The sequence below is a fragment of the Perca fluviatilis genome, chromosome 14, assembly GCF_010015445.1.
Source record: "Perca fluviatilis chromosome 14, GENO_Pfluv_1.0, whole genome shotgun sequence".
Classification (NCBI taxonomy): Eukaryota; Metazoa; Chordata; class Actinopteri; order Perciformes; family Percidae; genus Perca; species Perca fluviatilis.
Genome location: NC_053125.1, coordinates 26602960 through 26622208, shown reverse-complemented (window position 1 = coordinate 26622208; position 19249 = coordinate 26602960). Strand labels below are relative to the sequence as shown.

At 39.8% G+C, this 19249-nt stretch overlaps 1 pseudogene; it reads left to right on the top strand.

Annotated features, from left to right (window-relative positions):
• The window catches only part of LOC120572545, a 37398-nt pseudogene extending 27739 nt beyond the window's left edge, over positions 1–9659 (top strand).
• Positions 9660–19249: the final 9590 nt, after the last annotated feature.

Here is a 19249-nt window from a genome sequence, read left to right as displayed (position 1 = left end):
AAAATAAAACTTCAGATTTTTTTTTCACAATTACATTTTATTTTCAGATACTGGCAAACACTACTGGGTATTGTTTGTGTGGTTACCTTCAAAAGATATATGAGTAAAGTTAAAATAAAAATGGACAAGTTAATTTACAGAAGGCTACGGTCTCTTGTTTTTCCCCAACTTGAGTCAATGACTAGAAAATGGTAATGCTAAGTGTTAATGTTCATAAACATTGACACAGTGTTGGTTAATATCCAAGGAAAAGCAATGAAATAATTTTAACTGAAAACTGTTACTTAATTAAAGGACACCCACCTTCTCAGCAGTGCTTGTTTTTTGATCTTTCTCCTGCACATCCAAACTCACCGACTGCTATTCACTCGTTCTGAGCCAAAGATATATTAATGCTTCTGTGTCTGAGTGAAGTAATGGCCCCCAGGACAGGTTATGTTTGCATGTTGTCAAACAAATGATGGATTCCGTGTCACTTTATACTCTTAATCTTGGCAGGCAAATTTCCTTTTCACATTACTCTTCCACAGTGAGGATATTTCAGGAACGAAATGTTTGAACTGGAATAATTTGTTAGATTTGTGTTTTTTCTGCTAATATCTGTCATAATGCAATGTTTACATTCAAACATTTGCATTTGAATCGCTCGTGGTGTTAAGATATTTCCTATCCTCATGTTTGACAGGATTCAAATAACCTGCTAACTTAGACAGGTGTTTATTCAAATTCAGTGCTGACTGGAAGTCAAAGTGTGTACAGACAGCAGTTTGGTGGAAATGTTTTGTCAGGTTCTTCGTAATGACCATGAATACAAATGACCGTGTTGAACAAATAAAGATTTTATTGTAATTAGAGTAGTTGGGACCATGGCCAGGTGGGATTTAACATCACAATTCCCCACTCTATTAGTTAAACGAGTAACTGCAGTCCTAAACAGTTCTAACCGTACTTCTTAACAGTTTGGGGCCAAAATTCACTGCAACCTCAGTCAACGGTGTGTTCGAATATAATATATATATATAGTGGTCTAATTGCGAGATATTTTAGCTAATTGCACTGCTACAATAGTTGTATTGATGTACTGCTACATGTTTCAATCAAATCAAATTCAACAATGGTATTTATATTGTCAAATCATAACAGAAGTTATCTCAGGACACTTTACAGAGTAGTAGATTACAGAGTTGGTCTAGACCATAGTATAATTTATAAAGACCCTACAATACAGATTATAGACAAACAACCAACACACACACAAACAACACACACACACACAGAAAATAAGAAAAAAATAAATAAAGAAGTAAATAAAAGGTTATAATACATAACCACAGTCTAAGGCTGCTTTAATGCTTACATCAGGAAACAAAATGAGAGAAAGAAGAAAAAATGTTTTAGTAACAAAGAGAGAAAATGGAGAAAAGAAAGGGGCCGTTATATTACATACAAAGGTAGAATTGAACAGGGTTCAGCATCCAATGGTTTTACGACAATGTTACAGTTTACAACGTTGCGACAGTCTTGACTGACGTCGCCGACGTCACAGTTTTACGGCAAACATGCCATCATGGCGTCTAGTAGGCTGGCGAAAATAAAGTTTGCAGAAAAGTTATTGTTTGCCAGTAACGCAACAACAAAAAAGTTAGCTGAAGTTCATGAAATAATATATTCACTGTTCCAGTTGCACAACGCGATCCAGTAGAAGGATTAACGTCAGTCAAACAAGGAAATTAGGAGGTTGGAACCTTGCAGGATCTACTCACGGGAAGCGTTGCTTTCATGGGGAGGAGAGGGAGAAGTCCCGGAAGAATGTCTCATCTTCATCAGAACAGCGGAGCACTTTGGGCTTCTCATCCACCATTACTCTCTCAGGGTACTGGGATACACCAGAGAGTATTTAATTCCACCGGCACAGATTTTTTTTTTTTGACAGCATCAAGCTGACGTTGATTGATCAGACCAGCACTGCAGTCGGGATACATGTGGACTCGAGCGCCAGTGTAGGTGAGCTCCTTTCTCTCCCTGGCCAGACATAGGATCTTGACTTTGTCCTGGAAATGTAAGACTTTGACCAGGATAGGTCCCGGAGAAGATCGGGTGCTGTAGCTTAACGTGGGAGAGCGGTGAGCCCTTAGGATGACCGGTGGTGTACCGGGGTGAAGTTAGGTTAATGTGTGACATTCGTCGGTTTTCACAGGTGTTACCTTCAATAGGTCCTTGTCAAAGCCTCGATTTCACTCAGTTTCAGGGTATGTTGGAGCGCTAATTTAGACAGACGTTTCACATTTATTTTTAACTAAAAATCCCAAAAAATTATGATGCATTTAAGAGCGCAAAGAACTGAATGTCTTGTCCAACGCGCCCGTCACAACAGACGTACTTAGGGACCGTCGTAAAATTGCAGTACCCACTATTTCAATCTTTAGTACCTTTTTTTTTTGCTGTTCAACATAGAAGTATTAAACTACTTCCATTATAGAGAGGGAGAGCCATTAAACATTTCACATTTGTGAATTAGTAAAAATATAATAAAGATAATTAAGATAAATAAAGATGTATATTTACCAATAAAGATGGTAGTTTCAACATGTTTCTTATTAATGAATATATTGACAACTTTCACAGCTGTTAATACTTTGAAAATACCATATCAATATCCCTGATATGCTGACTAATAAATGCATATTTAAAGAGTATTATTTTAAAAGGTTTCTCATTTATGAATATATTAGCATCAAACCACCTGTAATATGTATCAGACACCTTACACTGAGTGAAATTGAGCCTTTGACACGGACCTATTGAAGGTATAATCCGTGAAAACCGACAAATGTTAAACATTAAACTAACTTTAACCTGGTGACCGGTGTTACAGTTTAAGTGGTGACTAAATTAAAAGGGGGAAACCTTAGACAACCTAGAGTTTGCATGTTGAACTTGGTTTTGTGTACCATTTTAACGTGTTAACTTTTGTTTGGTTGTTTTGTTTTTCACACCCAACCTGTCTTGTGGCCTATGTTGAGGATTTGATTTTGGTAGGTCTAAATCAGGGGTGTCAAACTCAATTTCACTAAGGGCCACACTGGAAATGACAATCAAAATATGAGCCAGACATGTTCAGTTTATTGACATGCTTGTATTTAACAAAAAAGTTTCTTAGCCATCGTAGAATTTAGCAAGTCATGAAAAACAAACATTACATTTTTAAAAGCAGCTGCAACCCAGCAGACTCACCATAACTTGTTTCACAGCCTGAATAATAAAAAAATCTTTGCTTCTTCGAGGAATTAAAGTCATAAAGTCGGCATATCTGTCAAATTCTGTGTGGTGCACAACTAGTCTAAATTTGACACGTGATGATTAACGGTGAATATGAAACATCTGGGCGCAGTGTAACTTTACCACAGCCACTGTGAGTTAGAGCCGCTTCATCAACAAGCACCTCATACTGTTTCCCGTACATGCACAACCATGGTACAAATAAGAATGACAACGTGAACATTTCGACGATTTATTGACGTTTACAGTGTTTTGAATAGGCATTGATACAGTCACCCACATGATTATTCGTTCAATTTTACATTAGCAGTTTGAAGAGATCCCTGTGAATCAATGTGAAGAATGGTGATGTCTCAAACTACATTCTGAAGCATGTCTGCAACAAAATATGCAATACGTAGGCGTTCCTTATGCCATGCCTACGTCACTTCTCAAACAACGTCACCAGTTAATTCAGACACCACTTAAACTGTAACACCGGCACAGTGGGGAAGTTCTCCTTGCCGAAAAGTAGAGGGATCATCTGGTTCATGAAGGCAATCGTGTGTCTTCCCTCACTTCTTTCCGGAACATTAATAAAAGGAAGGTTAGAGGACCAACTTTTATTCTCATCTTCATCAACTTTATGCTTCAGGTAGGCATTTTCCTTTTGAGTGTTTGCATGTTTTGTCAGGTCATTAATATTATCCGCATTAGAGCTCACCCTATGTTCGAGCTCCGTGACTTGCTCAGACACAGAGGACACAGATCCCTGAATATTGTTCAGACCAGCTTGAATAGTCTTGATCTGGTTTATTGTAGGGGTGCATGATTGCACGACGTTGCGCAATATTATATCGAAAGTGTTGCAATAAGTATGCAATATTTAGCTTATTTGTGGAGTGCTGTATCCCGTCTGTTGGCTGTGTGGCTTAGTTGTGTTCGATTTAGAGCCCACTTGAAACGCTGTAATGATCTGGTTTCATTGGCCAGTTACCGTGCAACTTGCACATGTTAGTTCACGTCAGCGCACTGATCCACTACGTGACAAACCCTATGGAGCGTACCACGTGTGTGCATATTTCGACAGAGTTACAGTGTAAGTGAAGAAATAGATAGACAACGGAACGAATCAGAGAAGCAAAAGAAAAGTTGTGTCCTGTTCTCTTTATTTATTTATTTTACACTGTCCAACCAGTAGAACATGTCCTGTTCTGTAAACATGGTCGTTATTTATTTATTCATGTTGGACCAGTCCAATATGACCGTCGGTTGAAATAAACCTTGTATTGTAAGAAAACTTGTTGTATTTGTTATGAATCTATTTTGAAACGTTTTCCCGTAACTTTTGTAATTTTACATATGTTTAAAAATATCGAAATTAATATCGATATCGCAATATTCATAATCGATATCGCAATATCACATTTTGTTAATATCGTGCAAACCCTAGTTTATTGGCATTTCTTTAACACTGGAAGTGCCGGAATTCCATAACTACTAGACTGCCAGATTTCAAAGTCTGTAATCTCTCGTGATAAATACCCAATTGCCACATTAATGCTTTTTTTGTGTAAGGCTATCTTTAAAAAAACAAAATAACACCAACATGTACATTTTTAAAAAGTTTAATTATACATTTGAGTAGTAATACATTTATCAATAATTCCTATCGTGGCAAAGTAAACCGTGATTATTTCATACATTCACACCAGTATTTTTTCCGTATGGAAATCTATTCCACATAATTTATAACAGGCAAATAACAATTAAACGTATCTTATTTGATTATAAAACATTTTATTTGAATATTACAGCCCAACCTTACCTGGTACTGCCACCGTTTTGGTGTCGGCTGCGGTGCCCAGCACTGCTTGGACCGTGTTCTGCTGCCCTTTTTTCCTCCATAAACTCCTCTCTCAGCTCCTGTGGCCACAGAGTAGTGTCGACAAACTTATTCCAATGAGGGGAGATGGAAAGTGTGATAGCGCTCCACTTTTAACGCTTTTTTCTCTCTCGCTCGAGACCGCTGTGTCCAACGTTACTAGAAGGTAGAGCGAGCTACAGCTGACAGGGAGAGAGAGAGAGAATGTATCACTACAGCCAATCTTGTCTTTGTGTCTTTGCTCGTTTAAGACCGACGCACTTGTCAATTTCCCGTCCAGCGCCCGCGACTAGGATTAGTGTGTTTGACCGGGGGGGGAAAGAGACACATCACGATGGTTGCTCTCCATCGTGATGTCGGGCAGCCATCACGATGGATGATGATATCGGCACAACCCTAATCTTACATACTGTTCAATGTTGTGTGGATTGCACGTTACATCTAAAAGGTGATATGAGGGACCCTAGTGTTAAGGATCATGGGAAACATCTAGGTGTGACGCCATGACAGGATCGGAGGCCATGAGAACTAATATTCTCCAGGTGTAATTGTTATGTTTCGTGCGAAGGAGAGCTGGAAAACAAGTTATGTAATCTTCATCTGTGACCTGTGGAAGGGGCCTAACCGACATCAGAGACCAGCTAAGTGTGGGACACTTAGTTGTTGTGATTGTGTGATTGACAGAGGGGTTCTCCAGATGGGAGGCCAGTGAGAAGATTCTCTGTGCATGTTTCTGTGTATAAGACTGTCTTCTCCGCTCGGCCGTGAGTGCTCTGTGTGTGAATAAAGTAAGTGGTCAGTTCACATTAGCAGTGTACTGACGGAAGTATGTGGAATGAGACACAGCCTTAGACTTATCCCAACGAAACTCCTGTAGGAAGAGAAACTTTGACTCTTCATAACAGCATCAGAAAATGTCTGTAAATTTGATGCACGGTGTAATACAGTGAAGTGCCTCGTGTCCAGTCAACTAGACTTTCGATCTGTAAAACTGTAATGTACGCTGAACCAAATATCCCAGAAGCAATAAAACTGGTTTCATAAAAGGGTATGCTTCTCTCTTTGTGTGATTTTAGTTTCCGTCAGTGTGCTGCTGCTGCTCCTGCTGCTCACACTCTCTACCACAGCCTTGCTGCTGCTGTCCGCATGGAAGGACATCTGGCTGATTGTCTAAAGGAAAAAGACTACGATGAACTGCTGCAGACTGTGAAGACCGGCCTCCCGCACATAAATGCATCTCATCATGTTGTCATTGTGGGAGCTGGCATGGCTGGACTGACGGCTGCCAAGCTACTGCAAGACGCAGGACACAAGGTACATGCAATGGGCTGATATTATAAAAACCACTGCACGGTGAAATTAGTAGCATTATTGACAGTAGTATTAGCAGCAGCAGCAGCAGTAGTAGTAGATAGTAGTTGTATACAAGTAGCAGTATGAAAAGCTGTTGCAGCAATGCCAAAAGTAGTTTTACACCTGTGTAACACACCTATTACCTTTGAAACATTACTTACGTGTATTCGTTTTTTTATGTTTGGCAAGATAACGATATTAGAGGCCAGTGGTCGTGTTGGAGGACGGGTGGAGACCTACAGGAATGAAGAAGAGGGCTGGTATGCTGAACTGGGAGCCATGAGGATCCCAAGAACTCACCAGTAAGTGTATTTTTTTAATTTATTCAGTTGAGCATTTTCATATAAATATTGGCATGCATCCCTTCCCCGTCTCCAACTAACATGATTGTGTTAAAAGGAAGCTTATGAAGCTATCACCTTTTTGGGGTGGATTTTGATTTTAAAACCGTCCATATTATGCGTATTATTATGATATTATTACTGTTATATTATTTAAAACACTAAAGGGGAGATGAAAATGGAACTTGGATAGAATCCAAAAGAAATGAATGGTTAACCTAATGTAAAGGTGGTACAATTCGTACAGTGGAACAGACTCAAAGTTGTTATCTATAGAATGATACATTACCGTTTATTGTCATAAAAGTGTCTTGCAAAATAACAGAAAATGCATTTTGTTGTAGAGGCCAGTGGAGCCTGCCATTGTTGCCACCGCCTTGTTGGTTACTTAACTAAAACTTAAAAAGTTACGTCAAGATATTACATGTGGCACCATTAAATGTCTTGTCTACATCAACAGTAGTTACTAGCGGTGTGACGAGACACCTAGCTCACGAGAACGAGAAGCTGTAATAATAGATATAGCTAATGGTTGTAATTGTATGTAAAGCCTGTAAATTGGATGTAACATTCTTAGCGTTTCCCAAACTGCCGGAGATTACGGGCCCTATCTTGCACTCAGCGCAATTGCCTTTGTACACCGACGCATGTATCATTCCTATTTTGCACCCGACGCACGGCGGACGTTTCCCTCCACAGACGCACGTCTGTAAATTAGGGAATGTATTTGCGCTCCCGGGGGCGGTTCAGCGAAAAGAGGAGGCGTGTTCCGGCGCAAACGTTATCTGGTGCTATTTTGCAGTTTCAGAAAACAATTCTGCCACTGAACCGGAAAAACCTGGTCTAAAGTCAGTAGCGCTAGTCTAAAGTCAGTGGCGCATTATTCAGATGCTATTTTAGGGGCGCATGCTTGGCCATAATGTAGCATGGGCACAACGCGCATACACTTCTCTCATCTAAACGGACGCAGCAGTTCCCATTTTTGCAAACCATACATAATTACAAAGAAAAATATTACTGAAAATGCGCTTCAGGGTGTTTGGATAGATCAGGAGGCACTTTACAGTACAGTCCTCAAAAAGTCGTAGCATTCTTTGTGGCTTGTTGTGTTTTACACAACATTTCCATGAATCATGGATGTGTTGATGACATAAATGAGGAAATATTAGAGGAATTAAGGAGACGTTATGTTGAACTACGGTGTGATTGGACACTCCGGCGGAATCTGGTCCGGGAGTAATGCGCGATGCGTTCCTGGTGGAGCGGGTGGACGGAGATGGAGTGGGGGGAGGAGGAAGGGGCACAACAGGAGCAGGTGGTGCGTTTGAAGGCCCACGCTCCACGGCTGCAGCAATCCTCTCCAGACTTGAGAAGAAGCGCCCGAGAGGCCGCAGCAACATCGCCACCCGGCCAAGACGGGCATTTATTACTTTGCCGCATCTCGGACAGCCTGTAAATAGCTTGTCGCCGGTCATGTCCGATCACATCAAAAATCTGCCAATTCCGGTCACCAGCCGGTTAATCGGTGCATCTCTATTATAAAAAGAAGAGAGTCATCTACGCAAGTCTGTCTGAACTGCACGCTGCAGTCTCTGTGTGTGTCAGGCGCGAGTAAGAGAGAGAGAGCGGCTGTTCCCACTAACGTTCTAACGCTGGGTTTTACCGGCAGCTTTTTACAACTGCAACTCTGCTACCGCTCTGAAAAAGTGAACTCTGAGTCAAATTTGGCGAACATGCAGGGGATCCTCTATGCTGATGTAGAGTTCCAAGCTAGACTCATCTTCGAAGCCAGATGTATTATAAGACCAACCAGGTCAGACTCCGTCTACTGGCGGCTGCTCTGCACTTGTGACCGATATCGCGAGAACATTTTTACCTCGGCGAGTAGTCTCATCACACTTTAATCTCGTGGGACGAGATCTCGTCACACCTCTAGTAGTTGGTTAATGTCAGCAGGAAATTTCTTCATTCACTGTCTTGGCTCACAAGGTAAAGATACCTTATAGTAACAAGCTAACCACCATCCTCTTTGTCACCAGCATCGTTCACTGGTTTGCTAAAGAGCTGAATGTCAAGCTGAATGAATTCATCATCAACCTTCTTAGGTTTGAGCGATGAAGACGTGAAAGAGCTGGCTTTGAGAGATTTGGCGAAGATCCACGGGGAGCATGTCAGTTCTCTCTGCACAGGGGTGGTGGTGAAGAGGTGGAGCGATGATCCTCACAGCTTGGGCGCCTTCGCACACTTCACACCATACCAACAATTAGAGTACTCTAAAGAGCTCTTCAGAAGTGAAGGCAGGGTGCACTTTGCTGGCGAACACACAGCCTTTCCTCACGCTTGGATTGAGGCAGCTATGAAATCTGCGATCAGGGCTGCTACCAACATTAACAACGAGTCAGCAAGAATTCAACACCATGATGAGCCTTAGGGTCTACCTTTTAGGACAATCAATTCTGTAGTAATAATAATAAGTTTATGTCAAATGTTAGTGTAGTTCAGGATGTAAAGACGTAAAATTACACAGTGTACAATTGGAGCACTTTTGCTTGGGGATTGCATAACTTGCTTTTCGAGTAAGGCTCACTGTTATTGTCCTTCCACTATACAGCTTTAATCTGCATCAAACTGGTTGATTTTTGCAGTGAACGATTGCTTGATGTCGCTAGGCAAAAGTATTATCAGATATACTCATTTACAAAGCAGCTTTGGCCATAACTGCCTTGATCATCAATAGTATGTGCACCACTAATGTTCCTTAAAGCTTGATGTTTACGTTGTGGTATTTTCTGTCTGTGATTGAATAAAGCTTTGTCAAGGTATGCTGTTTAACTGATAGTATTATTCAAAATTCTGAATTTAGGTTAACAGTTAAAGGGATACTTCACCAATTAGCAGTAGAAACCCGGTAGTATTTTCAAATGACCGTGCTTCCCTCCCTCATGTCCCCCTGAGACTAGATTTCTCTGTATTATGGGTCTGTAAAAAAGCCTCTGATGAGGCAAAAATCGGCATTTAGTGTCATCGGAGGCATTTTTGCCCAGAGGCTGTGGACTACAGACAGCTAGTTCCGCATGTTTTCAACCCTCCCATAAGGGGTGGGACTGTCACTAGCCGATGCAAATCGCGTGTCAGCCATCTTAAAGCTAAGCTAAACAGGCTTTCTCTTTTCAGCAGCAAATTTTTACAACAATTATGTGCATTCAAACTACCGCACATGTGTACCACTGGGATACATCAGAGAATATGCAGGAAACTTTATTACAGACGGAATACTCGACACACTACGTGAGCTTTTGTCGGCTACGGAGACCAGCACCTCAGCCTGTGGTCTCGCTCGATGCCGCTAGCCGGGGAAAGGGACATCGAAAGTGAGGTGGAAAGCTAACGCTAGCCGGCCAGCTGTTCCATCCATCCTGCTTGCAAGTGTCCGCTCATTAGACAACAAACTGGACTACATTAAACTTCAATGAAACTCCCAACGCGAGTTCAGAGACTGCTGTGTTTTTGTTTTTGTGGAAACATGGCTGAACAACAGTGTACCGGACTATCCAGCTACAAGGCCTGCTAGCCCTTTGAGCAGATGTTACTCTGTCAGGTAAGACTCGTGGAAGTGGGTTGTGTTAACACGGACACGGACTGGTGCAGAAATGGTTGTGCTTTTATCCAACTGCTTCTAACCACTGGTGGAGTTTGTGACTGCACGGCGTGTTTATACTCTTGTGTTTACAGCCCACCAAGTGCTAATGCTGCGTTAGCTGAACTTTACGGAGCCTATAATGTGTGTGCACTAAATGTAGCCTATTTTGTTTATATATAATGTCGTTTTTATATATTTTAAATGTGTAACACCACTTGAGCCACGGTGAAACGTTTTGTGTGTATGGTTGAAATGACAATAAACACACTTGAGTTGACTTGACTGCCTGTCTATGTCTGTAACAGGTAGGCGTGGCTTGGGAATGGACACGTAGGTAAGTGAAGCAAGTGCATTCTGGGAGTTGTTGGATTTCATAAATTTTCTGTCCTTTCTCGGTCTAGAAGGCACCAACTTCTACAAAAATCTCATCAATTTTCGGATCAGCACAATAAAGGTGAGAATTTAAATGATTATTAAAAATCTAATAACTTTTTTTTTCAATAATGACTTTCACCAGGAAATTGATGTTAAATTATGAAAAGGATGTTTTACAATAAGTTTGAATGCACCACGAGGTTTACCAGTTTTAAGTAAATGCAACATTTATTCTTGTCAGTGTTGTTTTTCAGACAACAGCAGTAACCAGGTGCTAGTTTGTGTCTTTTAGCTCATAGCTTTAGCGGCAGAAGGTTGTACCTCCCATATTTGGAATCCTCTACAGTGAAATACAGTCACACTTTTACACCATTTATCTGTCAGCATTTCAACGTGTTTAATCCAGTTACTACTGTAGCTAACGCTAGGCTAACGCTACCTAATGTTAAGTGTAACATGTTATTAGTGTTAACTAGTGTGACATGCAGCGATGCTTCTGTTGCCTCCCTACCGTCTCTTTCAGAGCATCAGAGAGCAGCGCAGACATTTAGGTGGCACCGTAATGTGGCGCTGAAATCCGCGTTGATATTGCATCCGGTAGATACAGGGCACCGGTGCCACAATAACACCAATTTTAATGCGCCGTTAAGGTAAACAGTAAATTGCGTTGCGTGTATCTTTTTACGGCAAATGTGCATATGTACAAAGCGGTTGCACAACAGCTGAAATTTTGTGTTGTGGACAAACTGTTTAAATTTTACAGAGACAACCAACTTAAATATTGACTTCTTTTGAAATAAGATTTTACAGTTTTGTATGTTTTTATTTGTTTTTGAATATTAAAAAAAACATTGAACAGGTGGTTGCCAAAGGGGGCAACCAGAGGCCACGAAACGGTTGCCAGTCGACTCAATCTAGCAACCATTACTGTCAAGCCCTGCATCGCTAGCAACTACCATAACTTTTAAGTGCTGCTTATGTCAGGATCTTAAACATATTCAGAAGGCACTCAGTCAAGATACAAACATTGGCAAAACAGGTTATCTTCAAAAACCAAACCACAACAAATTGCGCCCATTTATAAATATTTTATTTTGAGGATTGTATAAAGCAATAGTCCACAACAATGAAAAGCATTAACAAATGGCAAATACAGAGAATTTAAGAGCAGACAGTTGACACTACTTATCTAAATTTAACAATAACCTCAGCACGTTACAGGAACAAACAGTTAAATGCGTTAATACAAATTCACAATTTGTAATCTTGAATAGGTTCATTTGTGCTCTTAGAGGAGTTAATTCGTATTCAGAAATTAGCTGTTTGTCAATAACTTAATCAAGGTGCTTTCAATACTCTTTTTTTTTTGCATGTTTAGCAATTGTAGCCAGCTTTGGCTGCTATTATTTGGGTACAAATATACAGTTGAAGTTGTCAAGTATGGGAAAATGATCTAAATGTGCCACATAGGTTATTTATGATTGTATTACATTAATGATACATGTAAATATACTAAATATTTCTATATTAAACAATAGTTTTATCATGAACATCCTGTGACTATTAATAAAATGTATGATTTGTGAATGAGTCATTAAAGTCAATGGTTGAAACTAAATAAATGTATTATTGTTTCAAATGAAAGAAATACTAATTTGTCTGCTCTAGTTGGTTAATTAAGAAAAGCAAAATGTGACCCGTTTTAATCACAGCTGCTGAGAGAAGAGAAAGCTGCTGCAAATCAATTAATTTTGGGCCACAATTATAACAGGATAACATGGAGAAACGGGTGGGACTACTGTATAGACATGATACAATTTCCATTTTTTATTCAATTTTATCAAATCCTTCTGTGCTACCACTTCATATAATAAGTTCTTATTTATTTTCCGAAGTTCAATTATAGTGAAACTCGCACTTATCAAATTTTAAAAAAAGTCATTGATTCAATGGCAACGAGGCAGTTTTCCTGCTCTGTGTAGGAACAGCAGAGGTAAAACCAAACTGCTGGGCAGACTAAACCAGAATCCAGAAAGCAGTACCCTACACGTGTCATTGTAGTTTAGCAGATTTGAGTATTTCAGAGCAAGACAAACAAGGAACCCTGCAAACCACAACCACAACACTCCCATTATGGTGGTGATGGTGTGGAAAGCCCTCTGCTTTGATTGATCAACCCGCTCCCTGTCCCCGCCCACTTCCCCCGGCCCTGGACGAATCAGAACACGGAGAACTGAAAGGCTGCAGAAAGATACGACAACTGAAGCGACGACCAGTGCACAGAAAATTGGTATATAGGGAAGATCAATGCCACCTGCTACACCACTCCATCCAAAGGACAGCAACCAAACACATACAATGCTGATATTTCGTATCTTGACTCCACCCGACTGTCTCAGCCCCATGTAGGTGACGGGGTGAACAACAGCCAGGTAGCGCTCCACACAGGTCAGGATGTGAAAGAACATCTCTCCAGGGAAAACCATAAAATACGCATATAACCCTACCCTCACCAACTCTGAGAGACCAGTGTATACACCACAAAAGAAGGCTGTGCTTCCAAATGCAAAGATCAGCTCAACAGCAGCCATGTTGTAGGAGAAGATGTCAGAGTGGCTCGTTGTTGCAAAGGAGCGCTGCCGCCGCCATCGTTGGTGACCCAGGTAGAGGACGAGGTTGGAGAGAGGGAGGAGGAGGATGTTCTTAGTGACGATGTAGGCTACGGAGAGGGGAAATCCAGCTCTGGATTGTAGGCAGGCATAAAAGTTGGAGGAAGACGAGTTGACTGACATATCGGTTTGTGTGGATTTGCTTTTATGAAAAAAAGGAAGACAAGAGGAACTGTATTAAAATAACTGAGATCATTTAAAAGATTATTAAAGTGATTCAAAACTACAGCACATTTGTTTTGTAGCCATTTCACATTTTGTCCATAGTAAGCAGATATCTTTGTTATGACATTGCGGATTATTTATTGTATGCAGATGTTTTAGGCTGTGTAAAAGTATGAGTATATGTATTGCTGCCACCAAATTTCAAAAAATATTTGCTTGTTTTTCTTTATGTGCGAAAATATAAATGGAAGTAAGTGGAATATCTGGAAGTTAATATAAAAGTGTTTTTTTATTACCACATAATGACTTATATAATAGCACGAAAGGTTTTCTTGTTTTAATTATATACATTGATTCTTTGTCACAGCCGAGAAGTGACAAAGAATCAGAGCTATAACATGAAATGACATAACAAGAAAAGTGTTGTGATTAAGAGAAAATAAGGTGCAAAATAACATGTAATAATGTGAAATAATAACCAAGTTTCATGCAAAAAAAGGAAAGGAAAATTGATTCTATGAATACAAATTGCAACAGGTAATCAAAATAACGAGATCCTTACTTAAGATTTCACTATTTTGAGTGAGTATATGGCTTACTATGTCATTTTGACTTTAGTCCCAATTTGGACATAATTTTGAATTACAAAATGAAAATTTGATATATTGTATTTTTGCTTTCATCATTAGTAACTTTTCAACACTTTTTGTTCTTTCCTGGCAGACATGGGCTTCCATTAAATGTTCATCATGTTACAGAAAAACAATAAAAAAACTTTGAAGAAACTCTTGAAGAAAATGTCTTATTAAACAGAGTCCCTTCTTAAGATAAAAGTTATTAAATATGGCATCTTACATAATTTTTAACAATTGAAATGTATTTTTCAGAATCTGACAAACAGAATTGTGTATAATTTGTACGAATAACTTAAAAAGTAAGTAAAACAAATTGACAGGAAGTTAATGTACTGCTCTCTTCCTTAATTTGAGTCAATGACTGTTAAAAATGTAAATGGTATATCCAAAGAAAATGCCGTACAATATTTTACTGAAAACTGTAATGTAATTTAAGGACACCCACCTTCTCTGCACTGCTTGTTTCGGATCTTTCTAATGCACATTCAAACTCACCGACTGCTATTCACTTGTTCTGATCCAAAAATGTATTAATGCTTCTGTGTCTGAGTGAATTAATGGCACCCAGGACTGTGGGATTTTTGCATGTTAAACAAATGATGGATTCCATGTCACATTATACTCTCAATCGTGGCAAGCAAATTTTCTTCTACAAGGAGGATATTTCAGGAGCACAGTTTAAAATGGAATACTTTGTTAGATTTGTGTGTTATTCTGTGTTAAAATATGTCATAATGCAATGTTTAGATCCAAACGTAAACATTTGACTCACTCATGGTGTTAAGATATTTCCTATCATTAACTCAAACAACCTGCTAACTTAGACAGGTGTTGATTCAAATTCTGTGGCATGCTGACTGGGAGTCACTGTCTGTACAGACAGCAGTTTGGTGGAAATGTTTTGTCAGGTGCTTCGTAAACCACAGTTGTGGTCATAATACACTGCAACCTCAGTCAGGGTTCAAGCGTCTATTACTTCTAATAGATTATGTTTGTATATATTTTTGTGTGCTGATTGCGAGATATTTTAGCTTATTGTCACAACTAATGTCTGAGAGTACGTTTTATTTGCACTTTGCAATGCAGTCAAACACAAAAGAATCATGAGTGAAAAGCTACAGTATCCATGTTACAAGCAAGTGTAATCATTCAACAATTGAGACGATTTGCGAGGGAGGTTTTAGTTGACAAATTACAGACATGGCACATTTGGACGTCATTAACATCACAGACGACCTCAAATTACTAGAGGTCTCCAGGCCCCCACCTTTCCTGTGTGAATAGGGCTATGAATACATATAAATATATAAAAACAGGAAATAACATTAGCATTTCTTTAGCTTTGACTTCATGATTCCCCCCCTTCAGAAACTAAGCATCTGCACCTTAATCCATGTTATGGATGGTAAAAACCAAGAGAAACAAAAACAATATTACATTTAAGTCTATAAAATCAGGTTTCAACCAACAATGTGTTACTGATGACCAAAGGAACCGTTAAGCAGCTCCTACTCTATATCCACGACATTCCACTTCCGAAATTACTCCGGTGATGCAAGAAATTCCGCCGAATGCATGTCTTTTCGACAATGTCCGTTTCCTTCCTCTTTCTTTGTGTTGCCGTTCTAAACTCGGTGGATTTCTGAGGACTATGGTTAACTACTCCTCAGATCTCCAGACAGCTAGCTAGACTATCTGTCCAATCTGAGTTTTCTGTCATACGACTAAAACAAGAAAATTGGGTTGCCTGTATCTTTTCACGGCAAACTTGCGTGTGTGGAAAGCGGTTGCACAACAGCTGAAATGTTGTGTTGCGCACAAACTGTTTAAACTTTACAGAGATAACCAAATGAAATATTGACTTCTTTTGAAATAAGATTTTAAGTTTTTATTTGTTTTTACATATTAAAAGCTGAAGCTACCCCAAAATGTTCCTAAGCCCCCCTAAATAATAATAAGAACAACAATAACAATTCGATTTATCCTCATTGATATTTAGACGCAACAAATTATATATATAGCTACAAAAAAATAGCCGAAAAGTCAGAAGTTAGACAGAAGTACAGAGAGTCGTTGTGCTATCAAGATGATGTACTGTCTCGTTGCATTGGTCTGAACTTGCAGCTTTCAGAGCGTTGCAGACCAGCGTGTTACAAGTAACTGGGGGATTCATCTTGTCTCGTCGCTACTCTTTGGTCTGAACTCGCTATACACCCTCCGACCCACACATACACACACCGATACCCACGTTAATGGTGAAAGGAAGATTGATTACACGTGCTACAGAGTGAAATTGTAAGTTGTTTTTAATTACCTGCTTACCTTTTGCTATGTTTTCTTGAGGTAAAGGAAAGAGGGATATTTTGGTTTGTTATGGGAAAACTATAGTCTAGCTAGAGTGAACGAGCGAAATAAAAGAAATCACAACTCTTTATTCATTGCCAGTAATATAGCCTATCTCTATAGTAGGCATATTGTAAACAATATCAATCCCTATAAAATGTTGTTGTCACTGAAAACTAAAATCATAGGGTCCCTGTTAATACCATTGTAATATTGTATCCTTCAATTCATTGAGCAGATGAGATGGATATTGGAAGATATTTAGAGATATATAGAGAAAGAGAAGCAGGAGATTGGCAGAGCAGTTGATTCTGAGGGAGCCGGTGTGATTGAGGTCAGTAGTGGTCTATAGGTCTAAAGATTGTTATGTAACAATAAGCATTTGTTGGCAGGCCTAGGCACAATGCATAGCCTAAACAAAATTATTTCATTATATTTACTATATATGCTAGCTATATTCTAACCAATTTAACTTTCTGCATTCATTGGCTGTGATAAATTAAATAAATATGTAGATGTTGCCTAAATGTAGGCTAGGCTAAAGATGAGTACATGCCCACAGATAACACAATAAAATGAAAGCAATCCTCCATACAGTACATACAGTATATAAAGTAATCATTACTCACAATATTTTATTCCTTCCGCCATCTGGTTATTGTATTTAGACAGTAGCCACTTTAAATAGGATCCATATTAAGATCTTACATGATAAAGTATGCAGTGATGCCTATTTTTGTCTTTTTCTTGAACTGCTATTTTTCATATTTGTTTAACTTACCAACTTATTAGCTGTCTGGCCTCTGTTTGTGTCATGATTGTGAGTTCTGTTATGTTCTGTTTCCTGTTTTATTTTGAAGTCCGTCTTGTCTCCCTTGTATTGTCCAGTTTACTTCCTGTCTTTGGTTTTCCCTCCCTTGTGATTGCCCTAATGTGTTTCACCTGTTTGCCCAGCCTAGTGTCACCTGTCCCTTGTTAGTCCTTGTTAACTGGTTTATTTAGTCTCTGTGTTGTCTTTGTCTGGTGTTGGATCATTTCATTCTGTTTGCCTTGTTTCCTGTTGGATGTTGGTCTCTGTCCTGTTGTGGATTCAGTAGTGATGGCGAACTGAAGCTTTCTGAAGCAGTGAAGCTTTCAAGCCAATTGTATCGAAAAAAGGTCCACTACTCGAAGCTTCAGAACTCTATGAGGACATCTGGTGGTGAAGTTAGGGATAGTGGTGGGCAGATCGAGGCTTCGTGAAACAGTAGGCTCGTTCGAGATGAACTGCGCCTCGTCTGTAAAGTAGACGAGAGCAGGCGGCAGCAGCGGGGGGCGGGGACAAAAGTCCGCTCTCAAGTCGGACAGTTTTCCAGCTGACACCAGCAGCCTTCAGGCTGAACAGGAAGTGACACAAACACTGTGGTCCGTTCGGGTCCGATTCCGATTTAATAAAATGTTATCAGACCCATATATCAGCTTGTACACAGTCTCCAGTTGGTTCTATTATGACAGAGTAGCTGTCAAAATTCTCTACATGTGATCTGTTGCTGATTTTAATTAACAGACTGTAGATGATCTGTAATCTGAACAGATTTAGTTTCTCTGACTTCTAAACATCACTATCAGCCTCACAACATGTGTTCTGTAAAGAATAAGCTTTTAAATCAGACAAATCGCAGTTAAAATCCCTCCAATTCAAAATCAATAAAAAGTTTATATAAAACGTCATCATGTTGAGTCGATTCTGAACCAATCAGCTGTTCGATCAGCTGAGAGGCTGGCGTTTCCCAGCATGCCCTGGGTCCACCTGCGTCCGCCTGGCTCTTGCAGTTGGTGAAAAGCAACTGCGCCACCTGCGTCTCAGAACTGCGGCCGCTGTCAGTACCCGATCCGTTCCACCTGCACAATCCGTTCTGCGCATGTGCAAGATGACACGTATGCCATGATGTAGGCGCAGATGATAATGCTGCGTTCATTCCACCACCACCTTGGAATAACGGCACCGCTTCCACCTGCACTATCCGTTCTGCGCATGCGCAAGATGTTCACACGCTAGCCTCCAGCTAACGTTAGTTAGCTAATAGCTAATTTGGCGGACCGCTAGGTGATTTTAGAGGTCTGCCCGTTAGCCTCCCGGAAGCTAACGTTAGTTTAGCTAACGGTTAATTCGGCGGACCGCTAGGGTATTATAGCGGTGTCCCGTTGCTAGCCCCACCGGGAAGCTAACGTGTGTTTAGCTAACGGTTAATTTGGCTAACCGCTAGCTGATTGCAGCGGTCTGCCGTTAGCCTCGCGAGTTAAGCTTAACGTTAGTTTAGCTAACAGCTAATCGCTAACCGCTAGCTGAGACAGCATGTAAACTTTAAAAGACCCTCAAAATAAAACTTGAAAATAAACGTTAACATATATAACAGCTGTTACGTCAGTTCTACTTTACTTGTGCTCATTTAAAATACAATCACTCAATACTTGTCTTTATTGTTATTACTGTAATGTCTTAATTTAGCTGTAGCTTGCTTTTCCCATTAAGTTTAACTTAACGTTATTTTAGACTGAATCTAGCTGCAGAAACAACGTAACCAGTGGGGCGGTGCCTGTTATTT